Raw genomic sequence first — 9,053 nt, forward strand, 5'->3', positions numbered from 1 at the left:
CCTTTTTAGCCGAACAAGTAAGTGCCATTCTTCAGAACAATAATGCTTTGAAATATAAAGACCCTGGTTGTCCTACAATTTGTTGCTTTATTGGAGAACATAAAATTGAAAGAGCCTTACTTGATCTTGGAGCTAGTGTGAATTTACTTCCATATTCAGTTTTTCAAAGTCTCAATCTAGGTGAGTTAAAACCAACTTCTATAACTCTTTTACTTGCCGATAGATCTGTAAAAGTGCCTAGAGGAATAGTTGAAGATGTGTTAGTACAAGTCGATAAGTTCATTTATCCTGTGGATTTTATTGTCTTGGACACACAACCTGTTGAAGCATGCAATTCATTTCCTGTTATTTTAGGACGTCCATTTCTTGCAACTTCTAATGCATTGATTAATTGTAGGAATGGACTGATGAAGCTATCATTTGGGAACATGACATTGGAGATGAATATTTTCAACATTTGCAAGCAACCTAGAGATGATAATGATTTACAAGAAGTAGATCTTATTGAAGAATTAGTTTGTGATCAATTTGAATCTACTTTGAGTAATACTGAGTTTGATGATTTGCAAATGACTTATTCTCAGGAAGAAATCACGGATGAAAAAGACACCGAAAATGTTGATGCGAATCTTTTGTCAAGAGTGACAACAGATTTGATATCTGACATCACACCAACCGATGATTACTTTCCTGACAAATCCTTACTTTCTCTTAGTTCAATGCCTTGGTTTGCTAAAAATATCAATTTCCTTGCCTCAGGAGACTTGCCAACTCATTGGAGTACCGAAGACAAAGGTAAGTTTTTGAACGAAGTCAAGAAATTTTATTGGGATGACCCTAACTTATTTAAACATTGTCCTGATCAAATATTTCAAAGATGCATTGCGGACAATGAGGTAAGTAGTGTCATTAAATTTTGTCATTCTGAAACATGTGGGAGTCATTTCTCGTCAAAAAAGACCATAGCGAAAATATTTCAAAATGGATTTTATTGGCCCACTGATTAGTACTTAAAAGTACATTTTTATCAAGGTTTTATATCATCATTTTGCACTTAAAGTATCAATAACTCCTTAACTAAAGCATGTTTTATAATAACATATCTAATTATATAAGATACCTTTAATTTATGGTAAATGTTCATCTTAAATGCAGGCCTATCACATAAATGAAAGAATTGATTGATGAGTTGAAGTACTGAAATTGAAAGGACAAAGAGATGGCCAAACTTAGAAAAGAGATGCTGGTGCAGTCCAAACCGGAACACTGTTCGGTAATTGGGTCATATCTGGAGCTGTAGATCTTGGATTTAGGTCCATTTTATATGGATGGAAAGATAAGACATAGGCCTACAACTTTCATGTGGAGCCCAAGATTTAAAAAGGCCGTTTTCAAGTCCAAATTGTAGCAACAACGAAGAAGTCCGAATCTGTCCTGCAGCCCAGACACTGTTCAGTGTTCAGCCCATATCTCGAGTTCTAGAAGTCCAAATGATCTCAAATGTTTACCCTGGAAAGATGAGACAATTTCCTAGAACTTTCATGATTCAAGTTTGTTCAAATTATAACGTCATCAATGATGTTTTTGGCAGACAAGAAGATAAGAATTGTCACCAAGTCAAGATGTGGCCACCCACTCATCAATTAGTCAACAAATCAATAGTTCCGAATTTTGGCCTATAAAAGGAGGCATTTGCCATGTATTTAGGCATCTTGGTTTTCAGATCAAGATCATGCTCTTGCTTTCTCTCTTTATATTTTGTAATGCTTAAGTTTTGCTTATATTAATCTCTTGCTTATGCTTTTCATTTCCTTTCCTTGTTTATTTATGTTTCTTTCTTTCATTATGTTTAACTAAGTTTATTATGTCAAGGTGAAAAGGGTACACTAATGGTGTAAGAATAAGTATAATATAAACTTAACATGGACCTTAATGTTGGATACTAACATGCTTTATATTTGTTATCTTGTCCACTTATAATACTTTGCTTGTTAAATGGTTAATCTAGATTTATGTTGTATAACATTTGGTACAACAAATACTTGGCACTTTCATAGCCCATACTGTATGGTATAACCGACACCTGAGCTATGAAAGGAACTTGATTTGTTGTTAACATAAGTTATAATCATGAATGCCTGTCAACATTTACAAGTATTAGCATTATTCGAATAAGATAGCTAATGTAATCATGTTAACAATTTATAATTTGATTGGAACCTCCTTGTGTGTGGTTTCCAATTGAATAATAAGGGTTTATACTATACTTGTTTGAAATACTATTAGTGGATCCTCTAACCTTGACATTTGTTGTTATCATTGTTTAATCCTACGTTAATCTTCCATCTCAAAAGTTCTCATCAACTTCTTCTTCTTCTTTATTATTATCATTATTAATAGTATTATTGGTGTTATTACTACTACTACTACTACTACTATTATTGTTGTTGTTGTTACTATTGTTGTTATATTATTGTTGCTTATAATTTATACAAGTAACCTCCCTGTGGTTCGACCCCGGTCTTGCCGGGTTATTTATTACTTCGACACTCCTGCACTTGGGAGAAGACATCAATCTTTTGGTCGTGTCAAGTTTTTGGCGCCGTTGCCGGGGAGGTAAATTATTGTACAAATTATAGTATTTATTCTATTTTCTCTTTTCTCTTTTCTTGTATCTAACTTTGTTTCTTTTGTTTTGTTTGTTTTTCTTTTGTTTTCTTCTTCCTTTTATTCTCTTCCTACACGTGCATGAGAGTGTGGTCACGTACATTAAGTGGTAGACTTTGTAGGGTATCCTCATCATTTTCAGAAAATATGGCTGAAGAAGATAACCAATCGCTTCATAATGAGAATAATGAGAATATTCGGGTTAGAACTCTTAGAGATCACATGAATCCCACAAGAACAAGTGCACCCTCATGCATAGTTTTTCCTCCTGATGCATCTCATTTTAATTTTAAGACAGGCATTATTCAACTTTTACCATCTTTTCATGGCTTAGATTTAGAAAATCCATACTTGCATTTAAGGAAATTTGAGGAGGTTTGCAACACGTATAATGACTCAAATTGTAGCATGAACACCATTAGATTGAAGCTTTTTCCTTTTTCATTAAAAGATAAAGCTAAAACATGGCTACAAAATTTGAGACCTGGTTCCATTCGTGCTTGGGATGAAATGCAACAACAATTTTTAAAGAAGTTTTTTCCATCCCACAGAACAAACTCTTTCAAAAGACAAATCATTACTTTCTCTCAAAAACCAGGAGAAACATTTTATCAATGTTGGGATAGGTATCGAGACTTACTTAATACTTGCCCCCATCATGGTTTTGAAACATGGAGATTAGTTTCACATTTTTATGAAGGGTTAACTCCTAGAGATAGGCAAATGGTTGAATTGATGTGCAATGAAACTTTTGAGGATAAAGACCCTAATGAAGCAATGGAATACCTAGACTTGCTAGCTGAAAATGCGCAAAATTGGGACACCACAGGTACTTATGAGGCACCAAGTAAAACCCAACCTCATACATCTAGTGGAGGTATGTACAACCTTAGGGAAGATCATGACCTCCAAGCCAAGTTTGCATCTTTAGCTAGAAAGGTTGAGGCACTAGAATTAAAAAAGAGTGGTCAACTAAAATCTGTTCAAGACATTGCATGTCAAATCTGTGAAACCAACGAACATTCAACCAATGACTGTCCAACCTTGCCTTCTTTTAAAGAATGTCTCCATGAACAAGCCCATGCATTAAACAGTTTTCAAAGGCCCAATCATAACCCATATTCACAAACATACAACCCTGGTTGGAGAAACCACCCAAATTTTAGTTGGAAGAGTGAGAACAATAATGCTCAAACTTCACAGCCACCGTTTCAAGCACACCCTAATTTCCAAAATTCTCATGGATATGCACCTCCTTATGCTCCCCCTCCTAGAAGAAATCTTGAGGAAACATTGCATGCATTTATGGAAAAGCAAGAGGCAATTAACACTCAACTTGCTCAAAGCATGACAGATTTTAAAGATACTCTTGCAAAATTGACATCTGCTCTCAGTTTCCAAGAGAAAGGTAAGTTTCCATCTCAACCACAACAAAATCCGAAGGGGCAATACAATGCGAATGCAAGTAGTTCGGGAAGCCAACACATGGATCACGTAAAATCAGTCATTACTCTTCGCAGTGGTAAGGTTATTGAAAAACCCATTCTTGAACCTTGTGAGAATGATGATGAATCAATCTCTGAGGGTAAGGAAGGGGTTGAATCTGATCATTGCAAAGAAAAGACTGATTCTCCACCAGCACTTCCATTTCCTCATGCCATGACTAAACAAAGGAAAGTCAATCACAACTCTGAAATCTTTGAAACTTTCAAACAGGTAAGGATCAATATACCTTTGCTGGATGCTATTAAACAGGTTCCTTTTTATGCTAAATTTTTGAAAGATCTGTGCACTGTGAAGAGAAAACTGAATGTGAAAAAGAAAGCCTTTTTAGCCGAACAAGTAAGTGCCATTCTTCAGAATAATAATGCATTGAAATATAAAGACCCTGGTTGTCCTACAATTTCATGCTTTATTGGAGAACATAAAATTGAAAGAGCTTTACTTGATCTTGGAGCTAGTGTGAATTTACTTCCATATTCAGTTTTTCAAAGTCTCAATCTAGGTGAGTTAAAACCAACTTCTGTGACTCTTTTACTTGCCGATAGATCTGTAAAGGTGCCTAGAGGAATAGTTGAAGATGTGTTAGTACAAGTCGATAAATTCATTTATCCTGTGGATTTTATTGTCTTGGATACACAGCCTGTTGAAGCATGTAATTCATTTCCTGTTATTTTAGGACGTCCATTTCTTGCAACTTCTAATGCATTGATTAATTGTAGGAATGGACTAATGAAGCTATCTTTTGGAAACATGACATTGGAGATGAATATTTTCAACATTTGCAAGCAACCTGGGGATGATAATGATTTACAGGAAGTGGACTTTACTGAAAAATTAGTTCATGATCAATTTCAAACCACTTCCAATGAAATTGAGATTGATGAATCTGATGATTTGCAAATGGTTTATTTTCAGGAAGAATTAAAGGCAAGTAATTGGAGACCACAAATTGAGGAATTGCCGCCACGATCAATTGAGCCAATACCTTCAAGTGTTCAACCACCAAAACCTGATTTGAAGCCGTTACCCCTCAATCTCAAATACTCATTTTTAGGAGAAAATGAAACTTTTCCGGTAATAATCTCTTCCAAACTTAATGCACAGCAAGAAGGTAAGTTATTACAAACTCTGAAAATGCACAAAAATGCATTAGGATGGACCATAGCTGACATAAAAGGAATTAGTCCTTTGATTTGCACTCACAGGATTTATTTGGAGGAAAATGCTAAACCCTCTAGAGAAATGCAACGAAGGCTTAATCCTAATATGAAAGAAGTAGTGAAAAATGAAGTCATTAAGCTTCTAGATAATGGAATCATTTATCCTATTTCTGACAGCAAATGGGTAAGTCCTACTCAAGTGGTACCTAAGAAGTCTGGAGTCACTGTGATAACAAATGAAAAAAATGAGTTAATTCCAACTAGGACTATTACTGGTTGGCGCATGTGCATTGATTATAGGAAACTTAATTCAATGACTAGAAAAGATCATTTTCCCTTACCTTTCATGGATCAAATCCTAGAAAGAGTTGCAGGTCATGAATTTTATTGTTTCCTAGATGGCTATTCAGGTTATAACCAAATTGAAATTGCATTAGAAGATCAAGAGAAAACTACTTTCACATGTCCATTTGGTACCTTTGCATATCGAAGAATGCCTTTCGGATTATGTAATGCACCAGCCACGTTTCAAAGATGCATGCTTAGTATATTTAGTGATATGGTTGAACGTTTTCTTGAGATTTTTATGGATGATTTTTCTGTTTTTGGTGATTCATTTGATGATTGTTTGACTAACTTAGAAAAGGTTTTGAGCAGGTGTGAAGAGAAGAATCTTGTACTGAATTGGGAAAAATGTCACTTTATGGTAACAAACGGCATTGTACTTGGTCACATTGTTTCATCAAAAGGAATTGAGGTTGACAAATCTAAAATCGAGTTAATTGCTAACTTGCCAACACCAAAATCCATTAAAGATGTTAGATCATTCTTAGGACATGCTGGTTTTTATAGAAGGTTCATCAAAGATTTTAGTGTAATATCTAAGCCCTTGAGCAACCTTCTAACAAAGGATAATATTTTTGAATGGACTGAACATTGTGAAGAAGCCTTTGTTAAACTTAAAAACTTGCTTACTTCTGCTCCTATCATTCAACCTCCTGATTGGTCTTTACCTTTTGAAATAATGTGTGACGCTAGTGATTATGTCGTGGGTGCTGTCTTGGGACAAAGAAAAGATAAGAAACCTTATGTGATTTACTATGCAAGTAAAACTTTAAATTGTGCTCAAATGAATTACACCACTACTGAAAAAGAATTACTTGCAGTAGTATTTGCATGTGAAAAATTCAGGTCTTATCTTGTTGGCTCACCTGTTGTTGTTTACAGTGATCATGCAGCATTGAAATATCTTCTTTCTAAGAAAGATTCTAAGGCTAGATTGGTTCGGTGGATTTTGTTACTTCAAGAATTTGATATCACAATCAAAGACAAGAAAGGCACCGAAAATGTTGTCGCCGATCATTTGTCAAGATTGACAACAGATTCAAAATCTGACATCACACCAATCGATGACTACTTTCTTGATGAATCTTTATTTTCTGTCTCTACGATGCCTTGGTTTGCTAATATTGTTAATTTTCTTGTTTCAGGACAATTGCCAGCTCATTGAAGTACCCAAGACAAAAGAAAGTTCTTGAACGAAGTAAAGAACTTTTATTGGGATGACCCTTATTTATTCAAATATTGTCCTGATCAAATATTTCGAAGATGCATTCCTGACAATGAGGTAAGTAGTGTCATTAAATTTTGTCATTCTGAGGCATGTGGGGGCCATTTCTCATCAAGAAAGACAACTGCAAAAATCTTACAATGCGGATTTTACTGGCCCACCATGTTCAAGGACTCACATGCATTCTGTAAGATTTGTGAAAATTGTCAAAAGTTGGGATCTATTTCAAAACGTCACATGATGCCTTTAAATCCTATTCTTGTCATTGAGATCTTTGACTGTTGGGGTATAGATTTCATGGGTCCATTTCCTTCATCATTTGGTTTCGTGTACATATTAGTCGCAGTAGATTATGTTTCAAAATGGATAGAGGCAATTCCAAGTCGAAACAATGATCACAAAACAGTGATAAAATTCTTAAAAGAAAATATTTTGAGTCGATTTGGAATCCCTCGAGCCATGATAAGTGATGGTGGAACACATTTCTGCAACAAGCCATTTGAGTCTTTAATGAAGAAATATGGAATCACTCACAAAGTTGTCACCCCTTATCACCCTCAGACTAGTGGGCAGGTAGAGCTTGCTAATAGGGAGATCAAACAAATCTTGGAGAAAACAGTGAACCCTAATAGGAAAGACTGGTCTTTAAGACTTAATGATGCACTTTGGGCTTATCGAACTGCTTATAAAACATCATTAGGTATGTCACCTTATAGACTAGTCTATGGAAAACCTTGTCACTTGCCTGTGGAACTTGAACATAAAGCTTATTGGGCTATTAAAGCTTTTAATTCAAACCTTGATGATGCTGGTCAACTGCGAAAATTACAAATAAATGAGCTTGAGGAAATAAGAAATGATGCATATGAAAATTCAAGAATTCATAAAGCAAGAATCAAAGAGTTGCATGACAAGAAAATATTGAGAAAAACATTCAATGTTGGTCAAAAAGTCTTGCTTTATAATTCTCGACTCCATTTATTTCCTGGAAAACTAAGATCAAGATGGAGTGGTCCTTTCATTGTGAAACATGTGTATCCATATGGGGCCTGTGATATCGAGAATCCAAAGAATGGCAATGTTTTCAAGGTAAATGGACATCGTTTGAAAGTTTACTTTGACAATTTTTCAGTTGAAAATGACTCTATTGAATTGAGTGATCCTGTATATAAAGATTGATTCGTTTTCTCACATTGTTTTGTGTTTTGTTAGTTTCTCTCACCCCAGTCAAAAGGCGGATAACGGTACTCCGTGACTTCAGTCGGTTCTTTCAGTTTCCCATAATAACTGATATCTGTATATATTTGTGCAATTCTTTGCTCTTTCTCTCTTCTTTGAATCTCTTCTCCAATTCTCATTTCAAAATGGACACCACTCTTGAAAAATTGAAAAAGTATTTTCCCGCTCTGCCTCAGAATGCGATTACAAAAATTTACCGTGCTAGGTGTGCCAGATTGAAGTTGTTGATGAATCATGGAATTCCTGAAGATATTCGTTGGCGGATTGAAGCAAAGGTCCGATTATCAGGTGAGTCCTCCAATTCTGTCATTTCACACATGCCTGGAACAGGTAAAAGCACTTTTGCAAAGAAACGTCGTGCAAAACGACTGAAAGTCTGTCACAAATGTGCCAGATGGACTTGTAATGCAACATGTCGTTCTTTAGGAATGGTATCTATAAACCGTGAAGATAAAATACAATTCATTAAGGATGGCCTGAGTAAGGGGTCTTTAGATAATCTTTTGTTGACCCTTGAGACGCATCCTAGTGGAGATGTGCATCGTGCAATTCATGATTTATGGCCCCATTTTCATAAAGAACATGATAGACTTAGTCTTGGGAATCTGACTAAAAAAGACCCTGTTTGCCAGTTTTTAAGAAAACTAGATGGGAAGCCTATCCCCGACCCATAGAGGGCGTTTAAGCCGTTCTTGGACGTAAAACCAAGGGAAGATGGGAGCCACAATCACAACTATGATTTGAGTTTGAGTTTGTAAAAATTTATGTCTTTCAGTTTTATTAATAGCATAATATTTTTTTTCTGTTTTGTTATCTCTTATATTTGTTTAAGTGTGTTTCAGGATTGTCAGTGTTCGTTGTTTCAGGTAATGTCTTCTATACTCTATCTTTCTACCTTAGGACATTGAGGACAA

This window comes from Populus nigra, chromosome 17 (genome assembly GCF_951802175.1).
Source record: "Populus nigra chromosome 17, ddPopNigr1.1, whole genome shotgun sequence".
Lineage (NCBI taxonomy): Eukaryota > Viridiplantae > Streptophyta > Magnoliopsida > Malpighiales > Salicaceae > Populus > Populus nigra.